A 22,961-nucleotide genomic window follows, 5' to 3' on the forward strand; every position below is an offset into this window, starting at 1 on the left:
ATTTATCATGCAATGCAATACAGCATTCATTACAAAATAACTGCTTAAAAAGTTATGATGCTTGAAAGCAACCTCCCTAAGCTTAACAGATCAATATAAACATCATCACAGTACCCAATTACAATGGCTGATGAATGAATGTACACCAATTCACCTTCCGAAGGACTGTTTTCCATGAGCACACCAAATGGGTCAATAGAATAGAAGATGAAATTGAGAGCAGGGAGTCATTATTGACTCTTGAGGATGTGCCACCAAAAACCCTGAATTTTAGTATAACCATGCACAACTCCCCGGTCTTCCAAAAAAAAGCGAGCAACAAAGACCCGGGGCTGATGTCCTGCACACATGGCTTGAAACAGTAACCAGCAGAGAGCAACCATGTGAATCTCAGCCTCCAAAACAGCCCCTCAAACATGCTCTTTGGAGTACAGACATGGTTCCAAGAAATCCAAGAAATATCAACATGCATCAAATCTTTTTTCCATACCATGAAAGAGATATGCCTCGTAAGGTTATGGAAATTACGTTTGGGCCAAGGCAAAAGAGGTAAATAATAAGCATGGGCGGCATCAGGGTTGTCTACGTCCGACGGACGGAATGATCCGTCTGATCCGTACCATCCATCCGGACTCATCTGATGGCTTCCCTGCTGTGCATCCACCCAGTCAACTGTACCATCCAGTACAATCTGTCCGGACTCGTCTGATGGTTTCCCTGATGCGCATCCGCCCAATCAAGTGTGCCCGTTTTCCTGCATATCTGCTGCCTGTTTCCCTACGCGTTTTCTGCAAGCTGCAACAGCCACTCTCCAACAGCTCTATCACTAAATATCCATTACATTCTCTCTATCATTCACTCTCTCTCCTCCCCCTTCTCTCTCACACATGCTGATGTGACATGACACAATCTCTCTTTCCCCCCCCCCCTCCCCTTTCTCACTCTCTCCCCCCACAATCATCAAGATTCAATGGAATATGGCCATGTGACATGGATTAACCATGAAGGGCCATGGCCCATACCTATTGCCCATAGTACATAGTACATACACTCATTCTCTCACTCTCATTCTCTCCTTTCCCGTTCTCCTTCCTCACCAACTCTAAACCCTTAAACACTCTCCCTCTCCCCCCTCTCCATCTTGCAAGCATTCTCTACTCCCTCAAGCACTCTTGCCATCTCAAGCTCTCTACTCCCCCAAGCTATCGCTACTTCCTCAACCTCTCTACCCTTTCTACTCCCTCAATCACTCCACCCTCCACCCTTGAATCTTCATCCTCTACTCAAGTTTTCCCTCTCTCTCTCTCTCTCTCTCTCTCTCTCTCTCTCTCTCCATACACCCCGTCATCAATGAAACCTCCTTGTCATGAGGCCTTTCGTTTGCACTCTACCTATTTTGAGTGAGTGAAGGAGAAATCCAACACTTGCAAGTGGCAATGCAAGTATTGCCCCAAGATCCAAACCTCGTTCGTCACCTGCCTCCACATACACATATGCAAATTGGGAGGGGAGGCCACACTATGCCCCACTATTCCGGACGATGTCCACCAAGAATGTTGTTGAAAATACTTCGCATTGAAGCGGCACAAAGGCATTTCAAGGGCAAGCGAGGAGGTGGTGTCTCCCGATCATGGGGTCTCAGATCATGAACAAGATCCCTCTCCTACCATCTACATTTGATCCATTGCAGGAGCCTCCTCTATCCCATCAACAAGGAGCCATTCAAGTAGGGCGCTTATACCGAAGAGGCAAGCCACACTTGGCCAAGCAACAAGCCAAGTATTGGATCCTCTTTCTTTTCTCAAAGAGACACAAAGACAAGTCGAAATAGAGATTCCACGCACCATAATTGAGTGCAATCTCTCTTTCCACATCCTTAAGGAGATCGATGGAAGCAAATGGTGCGTACAAGGAAGCTTGATGATGAGAGAGAGAGAGAGAGAGAGGATTGATGGAGTCTCGCCTGTGCGCCTATCCCTACCGCTGCCCGTTTGACCTGCGGGTCAGTGCTCCTGCCTACACCTTGACCTACGTGCCCTGTCGGACGGCCCTGTCAACGCCAAAACGACTCGCTATCCTGCTCTGCGTCAGCGCGCAGAGCTGAGGCAGTTGCGTCGAGCAAGAGAGAGAGAGAGAGAGAGAGAGAGAGAGGAGAGACCGATGCGATGACGCCGCCTGCGTGCCCTGCCCTGCCGTCGACTGGTTGACCGTCGCCCCTCGCCCACCATCGTCCCTGCTCCTGTCGCGTGTCACGCCAGCGGGACTTGCTCGTTGCGGCCCTGTTCGTCATCGCCGGTCTGCCGCCTAACGCCTCTTGCGTCGCCTGTGCCCCGTCGCCATCGCCTCCAGCCCTGTCGCCTGTGCCCCGTCGTCGTCGTCAGCAGACCCGTCGCCGTCGACAGCATCTAGTGCCCGTTGGCTGCGTGCCCTGCCCTGCCGTCGCCCATCTGACCTGCGGGCTCTACTCCTGGTCAGCGCGCGTCTGCTCTGCGTGTCAAAGCTCCTCCCGTCGCCATCGGACCTGGGCCCGCTGGACTGTCGCCTGATCCCTGCTTCGCAGCACGTCTGTTGCTGACGGTTCAGCCCTGCCATCGCCTGCCAGCCTTTCTCCTCAGCGTTCTGGCCTTTGTCACTGCCCGTTGGCCCTGCGTTTCGCCCTCTTGCATCTGCTCCGTTAGGGTTGCGCGCTGACCCACGCGCTATCTACACTCCCTCGCGATAGGCCACGGCTGAGGCCGACAAGTCTGCGGGACTTGCACAGAGAGAGAAAGAGAGAGAGAGAGAGAGGGCGTGAACGCGAAGACAGCAGTATGGCTGGCCTGGATATGGATTTTCTCGACCGGACGGTGGCAGCCCTTGGCCCTGATTCCGATGCAGAGGAGCCGGAGGATATGGTGCCATGCACGGAGGAGTTGCCTCCGGGTTCTGAACTGCCGCCTACCGGCAAACGCTCCAAGCACAACCTTGATCATCACATCAATACCTCTGTCATGCATACAAAGGAGCATGGCATTCAATAATAACTCTAGGCCTTAACTGCTTTGTGACACACAATTATCCATACATCATCAAAGATCCATCTCTTAGCACAAAGTGTTCATGCCTCTGACCATTGCAAAGCTAATCATAAACATTAGCAAAGTCCAAATCAGTCACACATTGCTCTTTCATGGCATCCAACTCAATGTGATAAACCATACTGACGGCTTATATTTGTGGCTTACATGTCACTACATCGGCCACAACATTCTTTTTACCATCAATATGTACAATCTGAAAATGAAAAAATATAGAGAGAAAATTTATGCATCTCGTATGTTTCTCTGATAACTTTGTCTATGTCAAAAAGTACATCAAGGTCTGATGGTCTATCTGCACTGTCAAATCAGCCCCCAGCAAATAGTATTTCCACAAAGATAGTACATGGAATTACAACCAAGAGCTCTTTCTCATAGACATGCAAATAATTTTCTACACCATGAAGAATTCAGCTCCATAAGCCACAACTCGGCCATCCTGCACAATAATAGTCCCAATGTTATTACCACATGCATCACACTGAACTACAAATGACTTCCTTAGATCAAGCAACACAAGCATAGGATCTAAGGTCATCTTTTTCTTCAACTTTTCAAAGGCTGAAATTTCCACTGCTGTCCAAATAAATAGCACATCATTCTTTTGCAAAGCATGCAATGGAAATGCAATTTTGACAAATCCACGTACATACTTGCCGTAGTAAGAATATAAACCTAAGAAGCTGTGGATCTCATGCACATTTCTCAAAGCTGGCCATGATTGTATTGCCTTAAGCTTTGTAAATTCCATGCGAATACCATTAACAAATACAATATGTCTCAAAAAATGGATTTCATGCAAAAAGAATTCACTATTCTTGCCATTAATAACCAATCTATGCTCATGCAGTTCATTGAACACAATGTCCAAGTGTCTTCTATACTCTGCTTTATTCTTTGAATAGAAAATCATGTCATCAAAGAAAGCACCCACAAATCCTCTATGTGACCTAAAGATGTGATCCATCATCCGATTAAAAGTGGCAGAAGTATTCGTAAGTCCAAAATGTATAATAAAAAACTCATACAATCCAAAAGATGACTTAAAAGCTGTCTTAGGTATATCTTCTACTCTAATGTATATCTGATGATAACCGCTTTTCAAATCTATACGGCTGAATATAACTGTCCCTTGCAATCTATCTATAACAACATCGATCCGAGAAATCAAAAAGTGATTCTTTATTGTGATTTTGTTCAAAGCACAATCATTAATGCACATATACCATGAACCATCCTTTTTCTACACCAAAAGAACTCCAGAACAAAAAAGAGATAAGAAGGGATAAATCGACTCTTTTTCTAACAGCTCATTCACCTGACTCATAGTCTCCTCCTGCTGGGCTGCACGGATTCTCTAAGGCGGCTTATTAGGTGGGCTACTTCCAAGGATAAGATCTATGCCATGATCTTCTGGCCTTTTAGGCGGTAGTTTCCCTGGAAGTAACTGAGAGAAGCAATCAGCATACATTTTAACAAATGACATGCGATCCTTCTCTAACTTAGACATGTTCCTAACATTCTCACTATCATCTTTATCTTGAGTAAAAATCAAGTACACTGAAACATGATTTTTCATCACTTTAAAAATGGCAACTGTAGATACAACAGAGATAGATTCACCTTTCAACTTTATATCAAGTGTAAGTGTCTTTCCCTTATGCTGAACAGTGATCTTTTTTACACAAAATCAATCACTATATGCATGCGATGACACCGTGGCATACCAAGCAATACATCACAACCCTCAAGCAGAGCAATAAAGAACTCTTCGATGTCCACATATCCTTGTGTATGCAATTGAAGCTTCCCAATGAGCGGTGTGGCGGGCTTTGAATAGCCTTTACATGTCATTCCAACTCCCCCCATGGGTCCCATCTCATCCCCTCTAACACCTAGACAAGTTGCCATGTCTACAAAAATGAAGTTGACTCATACACCATTATCAAAGAAAATCAATCCATGCGCTGATCCCTAATTTTGCCCCATGACCTACACAACTCAATAGCATCATCATTGGGCTAATCAATAACAACATCGGGCATTAATCCCACTGATGTTTTGGGCTTCTTTCCTTTACCATCTCCCTCATTTTCTAGCTTGCTGCCAATTGGGATAGTCCCTTGCAATGTGACCCTCCTCTTCACAAATAAAATATTTACTTGCACCCATCAATTCCCTACGTTGTGCCAATGTTATCGAGCCCTTTGTTTGTTGTTTTGGCCTCTTTACAAGCTAATTTTCGGATCTGCCTCTTTTCTCAACCTTAAATAACTTTTTCTTCAACTTTTTTCCCACTCTCTAGGAAGCTCTAATCCTTTCCACACAGCAACGCATCGGCTGTAGCAACAGTCTCTATGAGCTAAGACATGGTAGACACAGTGGATTTAATGTAAAAATCCTTGATTCCTTTGGACAACCCACAAACATATTTTTCCACATGCTCATGAAGGGATAAGGGCCGATAAGAAGTGATAGAGACAACAATGCATCCTGAACCTTCTTATTATATTGCTCCAAATTCTTGCATTCCTTAGCATCCAGCTTATTCCAAGCTATCATAATGTCCACCTTGAAGGTACTTGTCAACCAATTCAATGCAACCATTTGCTTGAATTCTACCCACGTTGACGGTGCTCTACCTTGCATTAAAAGAGTGAACCACCACCGCATGAATATTAAAATATTCCTAGAAATAGACAAAATCCGTTTTTCCATTTTGCAGTTTTGGTCTCGGGCCGAAATTCCATTTCATGACTTCGAAACATGTTTTTGTTTCTCCATTTTGAAAACTCCAGGCAACTATGCTTCTAATGCTTTGCCACCCACTTATCCCATTCTCATTCCTTCCATTCTATCACTATGGTGAAGAATGGGTAGAGTGATAAACCTATTCTAATGGGTTGAATGACATGATGTGGTATAACCACATGTAGCATGTGTTGGATTTCCATGATTTGTGGGATCTTGTTTAAGGGCAGAAAGCCTATGCCGTAATATGACTCATGACAGTCTTTATTCAAGGTAGTACACTTCTAGAAGAGTTGTAATGCTAGAACCATAGTTGAGCTTATGCAAGGTCTAAGGTCCAAATTCCATTCACAATCATAGCACTTTGATCTTGTATTTGTGCATTGGAGACATTTGATTGACCACTATTTGGTTCTTGATTCGTTGTATTAACCTTGACGATGTACTCTAGGAGTTCAAATCACTGAGGACTTGTCAGTTAAGTTGGGGGAGTATCAGCGGTTACTTCCGAAATTCACCACCATTGACTCTTCAAAATCTGATGATGATCGAGTTACTTTGTTCTTAAACAACCTACCACTAAAATATTTCAATTGTATGCAGCAAAAAATCTCACATTCCCAATTGCCACCTTCCACAAACTTGAGTGCCAAGTATTGTGTTTTTCATCATTGTTTGACCAAGTATAATACCATTTGTAACTTGAACCTTTACACCAAAATACTTGAATTCCTTAACAATATAGAGTATAAATGTAATATTAGAAGAGATTTGACAAGTCTACATGATTCTACCAAAGTCTGTAAATTCACAATCAATGAGTTTCAAAAACTTTCAAGATTAGGATTTAGAACTCAAAATAAAAGACTACAATATGCCATGAGTGATGATGTGAGTAGTGAACAATCATAGAGCCGTATTTTCATCTATGTCATATAGACTCAAAAAGGAGAGTACTTATTAAAAAGTGATACGAAAAATGAATACATGCAACATCATCCAAGTGCTAATTATCCCTAAACATGATCAATAAGTCTACAAAGTATGGTGGAGAATATACTACCAAAATGATCATGACCTTGATTCTCAGATCCATCTAGTATGAATCATGATATATCCACTATCATCTATGATCTAAAGATTGACGCCGCATTTTCCAAATTTGAGAGAAAACGACTACAAAACTAAGGGAAAATAACTTTAAATAGTGTGGATAGAAAAGGAAAAGGATTAGGCAGTGGAAGGATGAGGGAGTTAGGGTTTAAGTCTATAGATAGTAGTAGATTTGCAAGGGGAAAAACAAACAGCAACAGCTAAGAAGAATGAGCAGCAGTAAAAGAGGGTGGAGAATAAAGGAAAACATGTGCAAACTGCACACAATGAGACAAAATGACCAAAACAACCTGATACTACAGGATTTTTTCTACCTCTCTTGAAACGCCTATCCCAAAACATGTTTCGGACAAAAACGTTTTGTGTCATTTCGTTTCCTTTTTGGACAGCCTGAAATGTTGTTTCAGGCAACTATGATTAGAAGGTGATTAGCTAGATACTACAACCGACATTGAGGTACTCATTTTGGGCACTCTAGATGGACAACCAATGTCGAGTGAATTTTCCTAAAAGAAGGAAGATGGCCCACTAGGCATCAACATTCAAGCAAATTGCATGGCCACCTAAGTAGATTTATGGGCTTAATATGCATTAGGTGGATATCGTGGAGCGTGAGCTTTCAAGCATGCTTGGCTTAGTTGCAATTCCACAAACTAATTAAGAGACATGAATAGAAGCTATCAAAGTTATGCTTAAGGGAATAGGAGCCCCTAGTGTGGTGTGATTAGGAAAAAGGGAATAAGTGAATGGAGGTACAAAAGATGGAATGAGTGAAGTAGAGGGTGATATGGGTAGGAAGTGATTTTAAGAAGGTGATGCGCCAATATCAAAATCATTATAATAAGCATGTGTTGAGAAGTATTATATCACAAGGATGTGAAATTTTAATGCTTTGCTTAGCATTTAATTAAAAGTTAATCAAATGAGCAAATGTGACTTGCACATGTAAGATGCAAGTTAATTTTTTCACAATGTGGAACCCAAGACCCAAAGTTATCATTTGGTGCCAAAGGCAAAAGTTATAATAAGTTATGCCTGGCATGTACTAGGTGGTACCCGGTGTCAAAACTTGGCCTAGAACATTTAATTAGCCATTAGTATCAATAGTGACACTAGGAAATTGACATTGATTAATAAATTAAAACCATTTTCAAGCTAATGATTGCTCAAGGCCACTTGGGTGACAAATTGGCCTAGCCAAATTAATTGTTGACCAGTCAAGTTTTCTTTTAAGAAATAAATAATTATTAAATTAGTTTTTTAGAATTAATATACTAAAAATTAATTTAGTAAAGTTGGGCAATACTGTAAATTGTTTCGGAAGGCTTCCACTTAGCAAAACTTCCCCATACTAATGTTGCCACTATCAAATAATACCCTAACACAAAAACATAAATGAAAGCATACAACAAAGCATAAACTCAATAGAACATAGTTAAGGTTAGGTTAACTCAGAGACAATGAATACATTGAAGATTTCAATGAATGAATACATATAATACTATGCTCATGCACCAAACAAACTATTCGAGGAATGAAAATTGTATCCCGAAATCTGGTGTCTCAAGGACCAAGGCAGTGCTAATGAGCTAGAGAGTCTACCGTACTCCTGACGCATCCTAAAATGCAGCAAGGAAGCTTCCATATGTTAAACAACAACAAACGCAGCAAACAACGATGCCGAACAAATAAAAGAGTTAGAAATATGCAAAATACATTCTCCAAAGAGTGTCGGATTGCCAGTCCACAGAAGAGGCTGCGAAATTCAATAGTAGGAGGGTGGCAACAACCTGGGCGACAGTTGGGAGCAGCAAACACAACCTCTTGAGGGTCATGGATAGCAAGGCCACAGCTCACTGAAGCAAACGCAGCAATAGAAGAGGTCTAGCTCTCTATTCACAGCAATGAAGGGTATAGATTGAGTGGTAAGGCTAGAAACAAGTGTCGAATAGATGTAGAGAGTGTCAAGCATCCTCGGCTAAGATGTCCTCCGCAAAGGGGGTGTAGGTGGCAAAGCTAGATCACCTAAAACCCACGAAAACGAGATTGAGTCTAATGAAGGCCGTTTTTAGCTAGGTAACATCATATTGGGGGGTGTTCCACAAGTAGAGATAGTTTTCATGGCTATCTAGGCAAGACTACAACTAATTTCTTTCATTTTCTCACGATGCAAGTCTGAATTTTCTCTCTTCAGCATTCTTTCTCATCCTCCAACCATCTCTCAAGTTATCTCAACAAAATCCAGCCATTTGATGTTGGGTATTTGACTCACGCCTCACTTACGCCTACACTCATATGGGAGTGTCGGTGATTAGCAGGACACTGGGGCACTTTTTACTCTCGGTAGGAGAGGTTTTTTCCCCCAGACTTATGGTCTTATTGTCCTATGTACTTGTGTGCTTATGTTACACACATTTGGGCACTTAGTGTGTATCGGGTGTGAACACCCCCTACAATCCTAAGGTTTAAGGGTTGTACTTTGTACTTTCTGGTTACACTCATTCAGTCTATTCTCTTGGGTGTCGTGCTTCAACTCTGTCTCTCACTCTCACACTGTCTACTGAATCCCGGCTGCACCTCGATCCTTCCATCTCACATTTGGTATCAGAGCAGTCTTTTGTCTGCTATCTGCAGCCCCCGCCAGCTCTGCCCAGTCGACCAGTTCAACAGCGCCTCATCCTTGTCAAGAACAAACTGCAGCTCGTCCGCCTACTCCTGTTCGTCAGACGTCGCTTCCTGCCTCCAGCTTACAGAGCAGACGTCTCCAGCTAACTTGGGGCGTGCAACCTGTCTCCAGCGCAACGTCAATCTCGTCTGCAGAAGCCACGTCAGTCTCGTCAGGCGTCAAGTCAACAGCAAGCGCCGACGTCTGCCAACGCGCTATTTGTCAGTGCACTCCATGTCTGCCAGCGTGCTGTTCATTAGCACTGTCGCCAGCTGGCTCGACTGTTCGCCCACACGACTTCCGTCAGACTATCCTTCCGCCCGCCCGACGACCAGCCACCTGCCACACAACTCGCGACTGTCCTGCCCGCCCATTTGACGCCTCCACGTCAGCTCACGACTGTCCTACCCGCCGTCTGACGAGTCCACGTCAAACCTGTCACTCTACTTGTCCGCCCTGACCACGTCAGGTGTATTTTTCTTTAAAAATAAAATTTTTAATTTTAGTCCAGAATCAATTTCTGGCAGAGGAGGTTCATACGCAGCAAGGACCGCAGGCACAACACAAGTGTGAAATAAATTTGATGCAAATTTCTGGACTGGATCATCAAAAATTTTGGGGCTTTTGTGTATTTTGGGGACAGTTGCATATGAACTGCTGGTACAATCACAGAAAGACTGTTTTGACAAAAATTTTGGCAAAAATTTTTGGGGATTTTGATATAACAGTGTTGCAGTGCACTGTTTGCACCTTGGGAAGCGTGCATTAAAAGACAGTTTTCTGACAGAGTACGCCCTTGCACATTAATTGCAGAAACCTTTTTGCTGCAATTTCTGGAAATTTGCAAGTTTCCAGTTCATACTGTTTTGACATTGCTCATTTTGTCTTTGGAAATTCGTCATCATGGCAAATCAGGGAGGTGATGTCTTAACGTATGTATCCAAGGAAGACAGATTGGACGGAAACAACTATTCGCTTTGGTCATTCATGATGAAGAATGTATTAGTGGCCAAGAATTTATGGGATTATGTCAGTGGAGAGGAAACTCGACCGGGAGTTGTAGGTCCCGTTACTCCTCCTCCCCATGGCGCACGTGGACAACAGGGACCTCAGCCCGCTCCACCTCAGCCACTTCCTCCAAGAACTGCAGCTCAAAAAGCTTGGGATACACGTGATGCACAGGCCTTGTCGCTGATTGCTCTGGCAGTTCAGCGGTCCATCATACCTCATATCCGTTCGGCATCTTCTTCACGAGATACATGGTTGACTTTGGAGCATATGTTTGCAGGAAAGAATGAGACTCGGATCTCTTTCTTAAAGAAAGAGTTGGAAACTCTGAAGATGCATGAAGGTGATTCTATGCAGGATCACTTAAATAAGATTCAGGACTTGAGGGAGCAGCTCATGAATGTAGATGAGTATTTTTCGGATGCACAATTGATATCCACCACCTTGAATTTCTTACCTCCTTCGTACTTGTCTTTTCATACTGCATTAAACCTCACCATGAGGATTGCTGAGCACCCACTCACTTTTATTCAGCTGGTTAGTTTGCTTCTAGAGGAGGAGCAAACACGGAAAAATAGTGGTGTGGATGCTATAGTCTCTGAGCAAGCTTTTGTGGCAAGACAGAAAGGCAAAAAATGCAAAGTGAAAAATGCTCCACAGAGTTCTGGCACTTCGAGCATATCGCAGAATCAGACACAAGGGGAAACGCAAGCAAAAAAAGGAAAATGTCATTATTGTAAAAAGCCCGGCCACTATATCACTAAGTGCAGGAAGCGCATTGCCAAAGAGAAGAAGGAGTCAGGAATGTCTGTTTCTACTACTCCTTCCACTGCTAGTGAGGTCCGCGTCCTTTGTTGTGGACAAAGACTATTGTTTTTAGACTTGCAATTATGACATCTCTTGGGCCGATAGAGCACTTAGCTCTATAGAGGATGCTGACACTTGGTTCTTTGACAGCGGTGCTTCTAGACATATTACATCTCGCAGAGATTTGTTTGCTTCAGTTAGTGCACCTCCCGTTGGAAAATCGGTACAGTGTGCCAATAATGCATCATACCCTGTTCGTGGTATTGGGGAGATTCAGCTCACAGCCATTGATGGCTCTATTCTCCGCCTGCAGGATGCTTTGTTTGTGCCTGGAATCAAGAAGAATTTGCTTTCTATTTCTTCTTTGGCACGTTGTGGTTTGCAGGTCACCTTTGATGATGACCGTTGCATGGTTAGAGAAAAAGAATGCATGACTTTGGTCTTGACAAGATCTTTGTGTCATGGTTTATATGAGTTGGATGCTCTTTCAGTAGATCAGTCGGCATACTTGATATCCACTCTTACTCCTGCTATGATACAGGCGGAGTTATGGCATGCTCGTTTAGGACATGTAAACTTTGGCAGCTTGATGGTTTTGCAGCGTACTCAGATACTGGATGGCTTACCTCTCTTGGAGAGACCTCCTGAGCACTTATGCGAGGGATGCATTTTGGGAAAAATGCATCGGTTCTCATTTCCTCGTGATGTTGCTTTCAGAGCAACAACCAGATTGCAGTTGGTGCATTCAGATGTTTGTGGGTCTATGCACACCATGTCATTGGGCGGTTGTTATTATTTTGTGACATTCATTGATGACTTTACACGTTTTTGCTGGGTCTACTGTTTGAAAAATAAGTCAGAAGTTTGGATGCAAGATTAAGACTCTCCGTTCGGACCGAGGGGGAGAATACATGTCCTCTATGCTGAATTCTTTTTTGCAGCAGAAGGGCATAGTCCATCAGTATACTACAGCTTATACTCCACAGCAGAATGGGACAGCAGAAAGGAAGAATCGGTCACTCATGGAGATGGCCAGATATATGCTGAAGGCAAAGAGCTTGCCTCATAGTTTTTGGATGGAAGCAGTCATGTGTGCTTGCCATATTTTGAACAAATGCCCTACCAAAGCCTTGAAGACCATCACACCTTTTGAGGCTTGGAACAGCCGTAAACCTTCTGTTGGTCACTTTCGTACCTTTGGGTGTCTTGCCTATGCCCATATTCCACAGGTACTTAGAAAAAAATTGGACAACAAGGCTGTTAAGTGCATTTCTATGGGATATAGCAATGAGAGCAAAGGCTACAGACTCTATGATCCCGTTACAAAGAAGGTTTTTGTCAGCATGGATGTTGTTTTTGATGAAAAATCAGAATTATCCTTGACCGGTTTGGATACATATCAGGCTGCCCGTGATGTTTTTGAAGGGCTGCTGCCCATTACTTTTGGTGATTCAGCTGGAGGTTCAGAAAATGAACCTAATGTTCAGCCAGCTGCTCCTATGGAAAGTGCAAAAATTCAGCCATTGGCTGATCGGAATATTCAGCATCATGCTGAAACTGAAATTCAGCAAGAGCTTGCACACATCAGGATGCTAGACAACTACCTAGATGGTATTTGCAGACTATGCAAGATAGTCCTTTGGATGCACCCATGGCTGGTCGTACTAGAAGGCAAACTCGTTTGCATGATTCGGCACATACCATGGAGTTTATTATGGCAGCAAGTACTTTTGATAATGAAGAGTCTGAATGGTATGAGGATGCACAACACAGTGTGCATTGGATGGCAGCTATGCAAGCTGAATTAGATTCTATTACTAAGAATCAAACTTGGGATTTGGTGTCCTTGCCATTTGGGAAGAAAGCCATTGGAACGAAATGGGTCTACAAACTGAAAAGAAAAGCAGATGGATCCATTGATAAATACAAGGCACAGCTGGTAGCTAAAGGCTACGCACAGAAAAAGGGCATTGATTATGAGGAGACATTTGCTCCTACTTCCCGTATGACGACCATCAGGTCTATGATTGCTTTGGCTGCACATTATGGTTGGACAGTGCATCAACTAGATATCAAGACTGCATTTTTACATGGGGAACTTCAGGAGGAAGTTTATGTACAGCAGCCCATTGGTTTTGCAATTGAAGGCTCAGAACATTTGGTATGCAAGCTCAAAAAGGCACTATATGGTTTGAAACAAGCTCCTAGAGCTTGGTATGCAAAAATAGATGCTTTCTTGCTTGGTCAGGGGTTTCTAAACAGCTCATCTGAGTCTACCCTTTACGTATGTAAAGAAGGGGGATCTATGCTGATTATATGTCTTTATGTTGATGACCTTTTGCTCACTGGAACACATGCTGATCAGATTTCAGCATTCAAACAAAATTTGCAGCAAACTTTTGACATGTCTGACTTGGGAGTTTTGCATTACTACTTGGGCATCCAGTTCATACATAATGCTCGAGGTATTGGGCTATCACAGTCAAGGTATATTGGGCAGCTTCTTGAGAAGTTTGGCTTACACGATTGCAAGCCAGTTTGTACTCCCATGGAACCTAGACTGAAACTGTCATTACATGATGACAGTGATTTGTTTGATATACATACATATGCTCCTGCAGTTGGATGTCTTTTCTATCTATGCAATACTAGGCCGGACATACAATTTGCAATTTCACCTTTGAGCAAGTATATACATCAGCCACGTATGTCACATTGGCAAGCTGTCAAGCATGTTTTTCGCTACTTGCAGGGTACTCATTCTCTTGGGTTGCTTTATGCCAAGGGGGGACCACTCTAGTTACATACTTACAGTGATTCTGATTGGGCTGGTGATTATGATACACGTCACTCCACTAGTGGCAATTGTTTCTTTCTTGGCTCTTCTTGCATTTCTTGGCTTAGCAAGAAACAATCCATTGTTGCCACATCGTCATGTGAAGCTGAATACAAGGCAGCTTTCACTACCACAATTGAATGCGTATGGCTTAGACGCTTGCTAGCTGATTTGGATGTATCTGTTACTGAGCCTACTCCTTTGTTCACTGACAGTCAGAGTGCCATTGCAGTGGCACGGAACCCAGTGTTTCATGCTCGCACGAAACACATTGAGATTCATTATCACTTTGTCAGAGAGAGGCTACATGCAGGTAATATCAGCCTTGTCTATTGTCCTACCACCAGTAATGTGGCAAACATCTTCACCAAAAGCTCTTCCTCGTGACAAATTTGAAGCATTTCGCGATGCTTTAAATTTGATATCCTTTGGTGGCGGATGATCCTTGTACTCTTGATCACTCTTCACTCCAGGGGGGTTTGTTGGGTATTTGACTCACGCCTCACTTACGCCTACGCTCATATGGGAGTGTCGGTGATCAATAGGACACTGGGGCACTTTTTACTCTCGGTAAAAGAGCTTTTTTCCCCCAGACTTATGGTCTTATTGTCGTATGTACTTGTGTGCTTATGTTACACACATTTGGGCACTTAGTGTGTGTCGAGTGTGAACACCCCCTACAACCCTAAGGTTTAAGGGTTGTACTTTGTACTTTCTGGTTACACTCATTCAATCTATTCTCTTGGGTGTCGTGCTTCAACTCTGTCTCTCACTCTCACACTATCTACTGAATCCCGTCTGCACCTCGATCCTTCCATCTCACATTTGAGTCATCAAAGGTGAATATTTTGGTTAACCTCTACCATGAACCCTAATTAGAGTTTAACAACTGCCCCGGCATGCGGGCTTAGAATTGAGGACTTATGACTTCAATTCCAACCATTGAAATTGAAGTAGTTCCAGGAGATTCAAGAGGACAACCAACCAATATTAAATTTGGGGAGGAATTTGCTTTGCAAGGAGCAAGGTGAAGGCCAATTCCCAAGCAAACAAAGGGACAAATTGGTTTGAAGCCTTGCTGGTCATTTATGACAATAAGAAGCACTTGGATTAGTGGAGGAGATTAGTGAATCTCAGTTATACTCCATCCATTTGCAATTGAAGATAAAGAAATACCACAGGGGACACCAACTTTGAGGCCAATAGGCTGTCCATTGTCCAAGAATAAAGTGTTGAAGTGTGCTTTTCAATTAATGGAATTTATTATCTTGTTGTACTTATATTGCCACCATCTCTGAGGAGGAAGCCTAGTTTCATGGTTCCATCACTGGGATACCATCACATCCCTTGACTTCGTGGGTTAGGACAACTTAGAGACAATGAACACTAAAGAAGATAATGAATGAAGAATGGATATTGAATATATGTGCGATGCTCAATGCAACAAATACACTATGCAAAGGTGGAATACTAACCCTCAAACTCTCATGTCTCAAGGACCACAACAAAAAGTATGAGCAAGAGGGTGTGTCATATTCTAAGGGATCCTAAAATGTAGAAAACCACCTGCGGATAAGTCTAGCAGCAACAAACGCATTAGTGTGAAGCTAGATCAATGAGATAAGCGAGGCAGGCAGTAGCTTTATGGAAGGGAAGCATAGTGACTGTGCAGGGAGATGCTCTTGAAGCTGTCCAACAATCTCGGCATTGCCTTGTATTGGGAATTCCAATACAAGATTCAATTTGACACTTATAAGTACATCCTAAGCAGCAAGAAATCTACAAAAAAGCAGCCCTCAAAGCTTGCATACCTTAGATAGAATACCCTAATGTAGCAGCAGGATGACAGGGTGCAATAGTACAATGCAGATTCATATGTTGCTAACGTGGCACTCCTAGGCACCTAATTGAAGGTCAAATTTTTTGCTCTAGTGCTGAAATTGTGTTCAACTGAGTATTGACAGCAAGTATGTCATCTTATAATGAGATGGAATCAAGCAGTGATGAAAACTTGGCATGTAGAGAATATAAATTGGTACAAAAAAAGTAGCAAGGATTTTTAAACGTATATGAGCTCCAAAAAGGTATCAAATACTACCAAACACTACAAAAAAGTACAGATATGTCCCAAACTATAAAGTATCAACCAATATAACTCCCCAAAGGTTTACTACAAAAAGTAAAAAGAAAACGTAAGACAAAATATATCATAATATTATAAAATATACAAAAATATACCAAATACTTAAAAACTGTAAAAACAAGTTCTAAATAGGGGCACTAGTTTTGGAGCAAATAGGCTGTCCATTGTCCAAGATTAAAGTGGTAAAGTTGCATTTTATTATGTGATTTATTTACTTGATGTAATTATGTCAGAGAGAGAACTAGGGAGAGAGAAAGAGGAGAGAGAAGACTGCAGAGGAGAGAGAAAGACTGCAAGAAGAGAGAGAATAAAAGTGACGAGGAGAGAGAAAGACTAGATTTAGAGAGAGAAAGACAAGAAAGAAGGGGAAGCCATAGAAGCTATGAGCAAGAAGGGAGAGAAAGACTGTAATTGTATTAATGTGTCAAAAAGATGTGAAAATTTACATCTTCTCTCCTTTTATACCAATGTCAGTGTGACATGGCATAATATCAATATTATTAACACTTATTTGCTATTCCCAACTTCTTACAATCCATCCCTTCCCAAAAGTTTTTGTCCTCAAAAACAAACCTAGAAACAACTAGAGAGGAAATGGATAGAACAGAGTACTACTCTGTTTTACAGCTTTACAAATGGGAAATGAATGAAGAATGACCATTACAAGAGCTGAATTTGAAGAACGGAAGTAAGGCCCAACTATATACATGATTTGAAGTACTTCAGAAACAAATGGAGCCATAAAGTCTTCAACAAATAGTCCCAGAATAAAGTAGACAGCTTGTTGAATAAACAGTCCCTGCTGGACCAAATCTGCCATAACTTTTGATAGAAGTGTCCAAATGAAATGTACCATATATCAAAACAAAGCTCTTGAAGAGTACTTTAAGCCCATATAGATAGCTTAATTCTGAAAATTAGGTACGATAAAAACTGTTCTAAAACAGCGTGCTGTCCTGAACCAGTCTGCATCATTACTAGCTCTATCAGCAATAGGCTTCCAGCCACCAATGTCTCCCTCAAGTATGGATACTCATCTAATATAGAATCAGGTCTCCAAAAAGCCTCTTCAAAAGATAAACCTCTCCATTTGATCAAATATTCCACAATAGAACGTGATCGAAGCTTCTTTTCGCGCTGACCTATAACAGCCTCTGGGATGTACTGAACAAGACCATATTCATCAATAGGTGGCAGCTCATCAACTATATCCACTGGATCACCATAATAGGGCTTGAGCTGACTAATATGGAAGACGTTATGAATCTTTGTAGAAGAGGGAAGCTCTAGTTTGTTTGTATGCCGAATCTCCAATCCGCTTAAGGATGCTGTAAGGGCCATAAAACCTGTGGGCAAGCTTATTACTGGATCCATCTTTCAACGTAGAGTACTTGGATTTGGGCACCTTCAACAAAACCAGCTCTCCTTCTTGAAACTCTAAAGGCCTCCTCTTCTCATCAGCATACATCTTCATTTGATCTTGAGCCTTCCTTAGATTCACCTTACATTGCTGAAGAAGGGTCTGCATTCTTTCCAACTCTTCCTTCCCATGAGGATTGATCTTTTCATTAAATATGACTGTGGGTAAGGGCACCTTGTAACCATACAAAGCCTCAAAGGGTGAAACTCCTATGCTCGCATGAGTGGAATTGTTGTAAGCAAACTTAGCCAGGTGTAACCAAGAATCCCATGAGGTTTGGACATCATAGCAAAAATGGCGAAGATAAGTCTCCAACCATTTATTAACTCTCTCTGTCTATCCATCAGTTTGGGGATGATAAGCCGTAGATGGAGCCAACTTAGTGCCCATAGATGTAAATACCGCTTGCTTGAAGTTACTCATAAACTTTGAGTCCCTATCATGGACAATCACCTGCGGTAATCCATGTAATCTAAAAATATGCTCCATAAACTGATTGGCCACTTGAGAAGCAGTAAACTGAATTTTTGTTGGGATAAAATGAGCTGCTTTGGTGAGTCTGTCAACCACCACAAAAATACTATTCCACCCATTCTTAGTAGTAGGTAAGCCAGTGATAAAGTCCATAGTAATATGAGTCCATTTACCCGTAGGAATAGGCAATGGCTGTAACAAACCTCCTGGCTTATGAGTGCTATCCTTATTTTGCTGACAAGGCATACACTTCATAACGAAGAATGTAACTCCTCCATAATTTTTCGATTGAAAGAAGAAGTAGAGGGAATAACAATCTTGCCTTTCCACCAAATAAGACCATTCGTAAGTTGGTAATGCGAGTTCTCTTCCATAAGACCTTGCTGTAATTTCTGAAAGATTTGGCTGAATTGCTCATCTAAAAGATAGGCCTCCTGTAATTCTTCAATCCAATCATTATGTAGTTCTGTCATGGCTGACACTTTGCAGACCCACATACGAGAAAGAGAATCAGCCACTATGTTATCTTTGCCCCTTGTATGAGTGATGTCAAAGTCATAATTCTGTAATGTAGCTACCCATCGTCGTTGCTTTGGAGTGAGATTTGACTGAGTAAGGAAATACTTGAGTACCCGATGATCACTATGTACTCTGAATCGGCTGCCATATAAGTAATGGTGTCATTTCTTGATTGCATGCAGGATAGCCAACATTTCCTGGTCATAAACATTCATGGCCATCTCCTTATCTGTAAGCTTAAGGCTCTCAAATGCAATTACTCCATGCTCCTGAAGCAAAACAGCCCCAATGCCACGGCCACTAGCATCACACTGTATAGTAAACTCTTTGGAGAAATCCGAGCATACTAGGATAGGAGCAGAAGTAAGTAGTTCCTTTAACTGGTTGAAGCTGCTATCTCCAAGAGTATCCCAAAAGAAAGCCTCTTTCTTCAACTTGTTAGTCAAAGGAGCTGCAATTGCCGCATAATGCTTTATAAATCGGCGATAAAATGAAGATAGACTAAGAAATCCTCTAAGAGAGGTAGTAGTAGTAGGCGTTGGCCAATCTTTTATGCATTGCACCTTCTTGGGATCAGCCTGAATTCCTTTTTCACTGACTATATGTCCCAAGTATTCCACTTCAGTCTGCATGAAAGAGCACTTCTTCTCCTTAGCAAAAAGCCTATGATGTCTCAACACATCAAAAACCTTCCTCATATGTGCCAAGTGATCCTGTAAAGTCTTGCTATAGATCAAAATGTCATCAAAGAACACCAAGACAAACTGAAAGAGGAAATGTTGCAAGATCTTATTCATCAGACTTTGAAAGGTAACTGGAGCGTTTGTAAGCCCGAATGGCATCACCAAGAAATGATATAGCCCACGATCAGTCCTAAAAGTAGTCTTGGCTTCATCACCCTCTCGCATATGAATCTGATGATATCCTGATCTCAAATCAATCTTCGTAAAAAATCGAGCCCCCTTAAGCTCATCAAGCAAATCATCAATCCTGGGTATAGGATACATGTTCTTCATTGTTATCTTATTGAGATCCCTGTATGTCGATGCACATTCTGAAAGATCCATCTTTCTTTTTAACTAACAGGACTGGAGATGCATAAGGTGAAGAACTTGGTTCAATGAATCCCATTTCAAGAAGCTCTTTGATTTGCTTGGCTACTTCCTGTCGTTCACATTTTGATTATCTGTAAGGTGGCTTATTGATTGTCTTTGAGTTGGGCTCCAAATCAATGGGGTGATCCACCGCTCTCTTAGGAGGCAATGAATTAGGTACTTCAAACAAATCTCTATACTCCTCAAGAAGAGCTATCAAGGCTGGATGGTTTGCTGAATTATTAGACTGATCCTGTGTTTCCTTGTTCAAATGCAAAACAAATATTTGTGAGCGCTTCTTGTACTCTCTCTTGAGTTGTTGAATGGTGATAAGCTGAAAATCAGATCTACTAGAAATTCCCTGTAAATGGATGAGCTGTCCATTGGAGATAAACTCCATATATAACTGTGAAAAATCCATAGAGATCCTGCCTAATGTCATCAACCAATCACAACCAAGTACAATATCTATAGGCCCCATTTCCAAAGTGATGAGGTTTACTTTGACTTCAAAATTTTCAGCCAAATGCACAGAAACCTGTGGGCAAATCTGTGTGTTGATTTCTTCTTCACCATTAGCCACTTGTACTCTAATGGGCTGTTGTAGGTCTGTGGGAACACAATTTAACTTATCCATGATGGACTTATTAACAAAACTGTGAGTACTGCCACCATCTATCAGGATGAACACTGACTTTCCACATATGCTTCCCTTCATACGAAGTGTATTAGGGCTCTTAGATCCCGTCCAAGCATCCATAGAGATAGAACAATTAGTGGCAACAAGCGACTCATCACAAGATCCACCAGGATCAAACGGAACATCTCCGCCTGGATCAAAAGAAAAAGAGTCGGCTGGATCATAAAAGTACTCATGTCCAACGTCATCCTCAAAATCTTCATTTTCAGCATTGATTGCCACTGCATTAGCTTCATCTATGTCATCTTCAAAGTCCTCAAAAACTAGCATACTCTGAAGCTTTGGCTTGACATTTTTATATACACACTTTGAAGCATGATCAGGAGTATACTTTTCTCCACACTTGAAGCATAAGCCCTTGTCCTTCCTTTCCTTGTAAAGATCCATGGGAATAGATTTGGGATTTGTATTAGCTGAAGTGGACTTAGGCTTGTTGTCACCCTGCTTAAATTCAACCTTTGGACTGTTTGCTGTCCTGAAATTACTTTGAGACCTAGAAGCATTGAATGGAGGATAAGTTAGTACCCACAAGCTCCCACTAGGCATATGATTGCTGCCATAAATGTTACCGACTTGTCCCTGCTTTAAAACAGTCCTTGGCTGTCCATAACTTGGCTGAAATGAAGACTCTTTCCTATACTTTCTTCCATAGCGCTCCGCAAGCTCAATAGCCTTGAAAAGTGAAGTAAGATTTTGCGCCATAACATCAGCTGACAAAGATGGCTCTAAACCATACATAAACTTGTGAAGCTTGGCCTCATCACTGATGCTTTCCACATACATGGTCAAGTTGAGGAATTGGTTTGTATATTCTCTTACACTTAGGCTACTTTGTTCCAAACCATACCATCTCCGTGCTAGCTTCTCTTTTTCAAGAGGCGAAACAAAGACTTCAGCCATAAGTGCCTTGAAAGCTTCCCAATTCTCAATAAGTACATTCTCTTTCTTGATATACCTCCACCAAGTATGGGCAAATCCTTCTAGATGCAAGGAAGCAAAGTGAATCTTCATATCATCAGTTTTAGGATATATATCAAAGTAGGACTCCATCTTAGAGGTCCATTCCTCTAATTCTGATGGTGAAGATGAATGGCCATTAAATTTGGCTAAAAAAAATTTCTCCTTGAATTCTCTTTCATGAAAGGGTTGCTGTCCCAAAACTGGTTGATCAGGATTTCCAAGTACAGAACCTCCAAATTGAGACTAAAATCTTCCAACAAGTGGCTGAGAATTACCATGTAATCTTCATGTTGGTAAAGTACCCCTGGAATTTTGAGTATGCAGTCCAAAAACTTGAGTATTGGCCCCATTCAAACTACCCAAATAGTCATCATGCCTTTGTGAAGCTTCTCCTACTTCATACTGACTATTTGGAATGCCTCTTCTTCCAATAATCCCATTTCCATGACCATTTTGGTTAGATGGCTGAAGTGGGACTGAAGAGCCACTGTTTGAACAAGCCTTCTCATTAACTTCTTTTGATGCCATTTGCAATTGTATGAATTTAGAGATTTGTGCCATGAGTTAGTCGTGGGATTCTACCAACTTATCAATAGAAGCCTTGGTTTGATCAGTAGATTGAACCATCTGCTCCATTTTTGACAAGATGGCCTCATGTCGTTCCCTATGTCTTTGTTCATGGGCACACAAAGTATCAGTGAGTATACTGATTTCTCCTTATTGTTGAAGTTCTTCAGGGTTCTCTTGAAGTGTGCTATCCATCATGGAATCCCTGATTTGCTGAGCATAATCCTCCTGGACCTTATTTTTGCCTTTATGTCCTGCCATACTAGTGCAATCCTACAGTACCCCCTGTCAGTAAAACGGCTATAACTTTGGCTAGGAAGCTCCGATTTCAGAATTTTTTTGTGCGAATCGAAGCTAAGATTGCCCTCTTCGAGATGAGCTATAGCACGCTATAACAAGTTTAGGATAGAAAATTCTGTAGCTGGATTTCAGATTCTGAACTGTCCAGTCCTGCAACCTGTCTAGACCTGTAAGTGCTCTGTTTTGACCCTATAATGCAAGATAGTAACCCCAAATAGCTACCAAACCCTGCAAAAGGGTATATAGGACCTGTGGGTACCCTGTAATACCTGCACCTGTGCTTCAGCAATGAAGGGTGTACCTGTAACCACCTGTAAATACCCTGGAAGTGACCTGTAAATTCCCTGTTTTACCCTGTTTTGGTCCTGTAGATACTTGAGTCCTTGGAAAGTCTTCAATCTTCAATCCTCCACTCGTTGTACCTGTGTGAGGAATAAAACGGCATGACAGGCTCCCTACACGGGCTCCGAATCACCCGGAGGTGGGCAAAGTTCCCCCCGGGTCGGTTGGTTGCACCCCTTCGAGAT

The 22,961-nt window shown here is 42.1% G+C and overlaps 1 protein-coding gene across 10 annotated transcripts in view; it reads right to left on the reverse strand.

The window, feature by feature from the left end:
* LOC148011081 (Nucleic acid-binding proteins superfamily) overlaps positions 1-22,961 on the reverse strand; it is a 229,967-nt gene that overhangs the window by 164,951 nt on the left and 42,055 nt on the right. The window lies entirely within an intron of this gene.

The sequence above is a fragment of the Lygodium microphyllum genome, chromosome 29 (assembly GCF_053477565.2).
Source record: "Lygodium microphyllum isolate KBCC chromosome 29, Lygodium_microphyllum_v1.1.10, whole genome shotgun sequence".
In the NCBI taxonomy this organism is placed as follows: domain Eukaryota; kingdom Viridiplantae; phylum Streptophyta; class Polypodiopsida; order Schizaeales; family Lygodiaceae; genus Lygodium; species Lygodium microphyllum.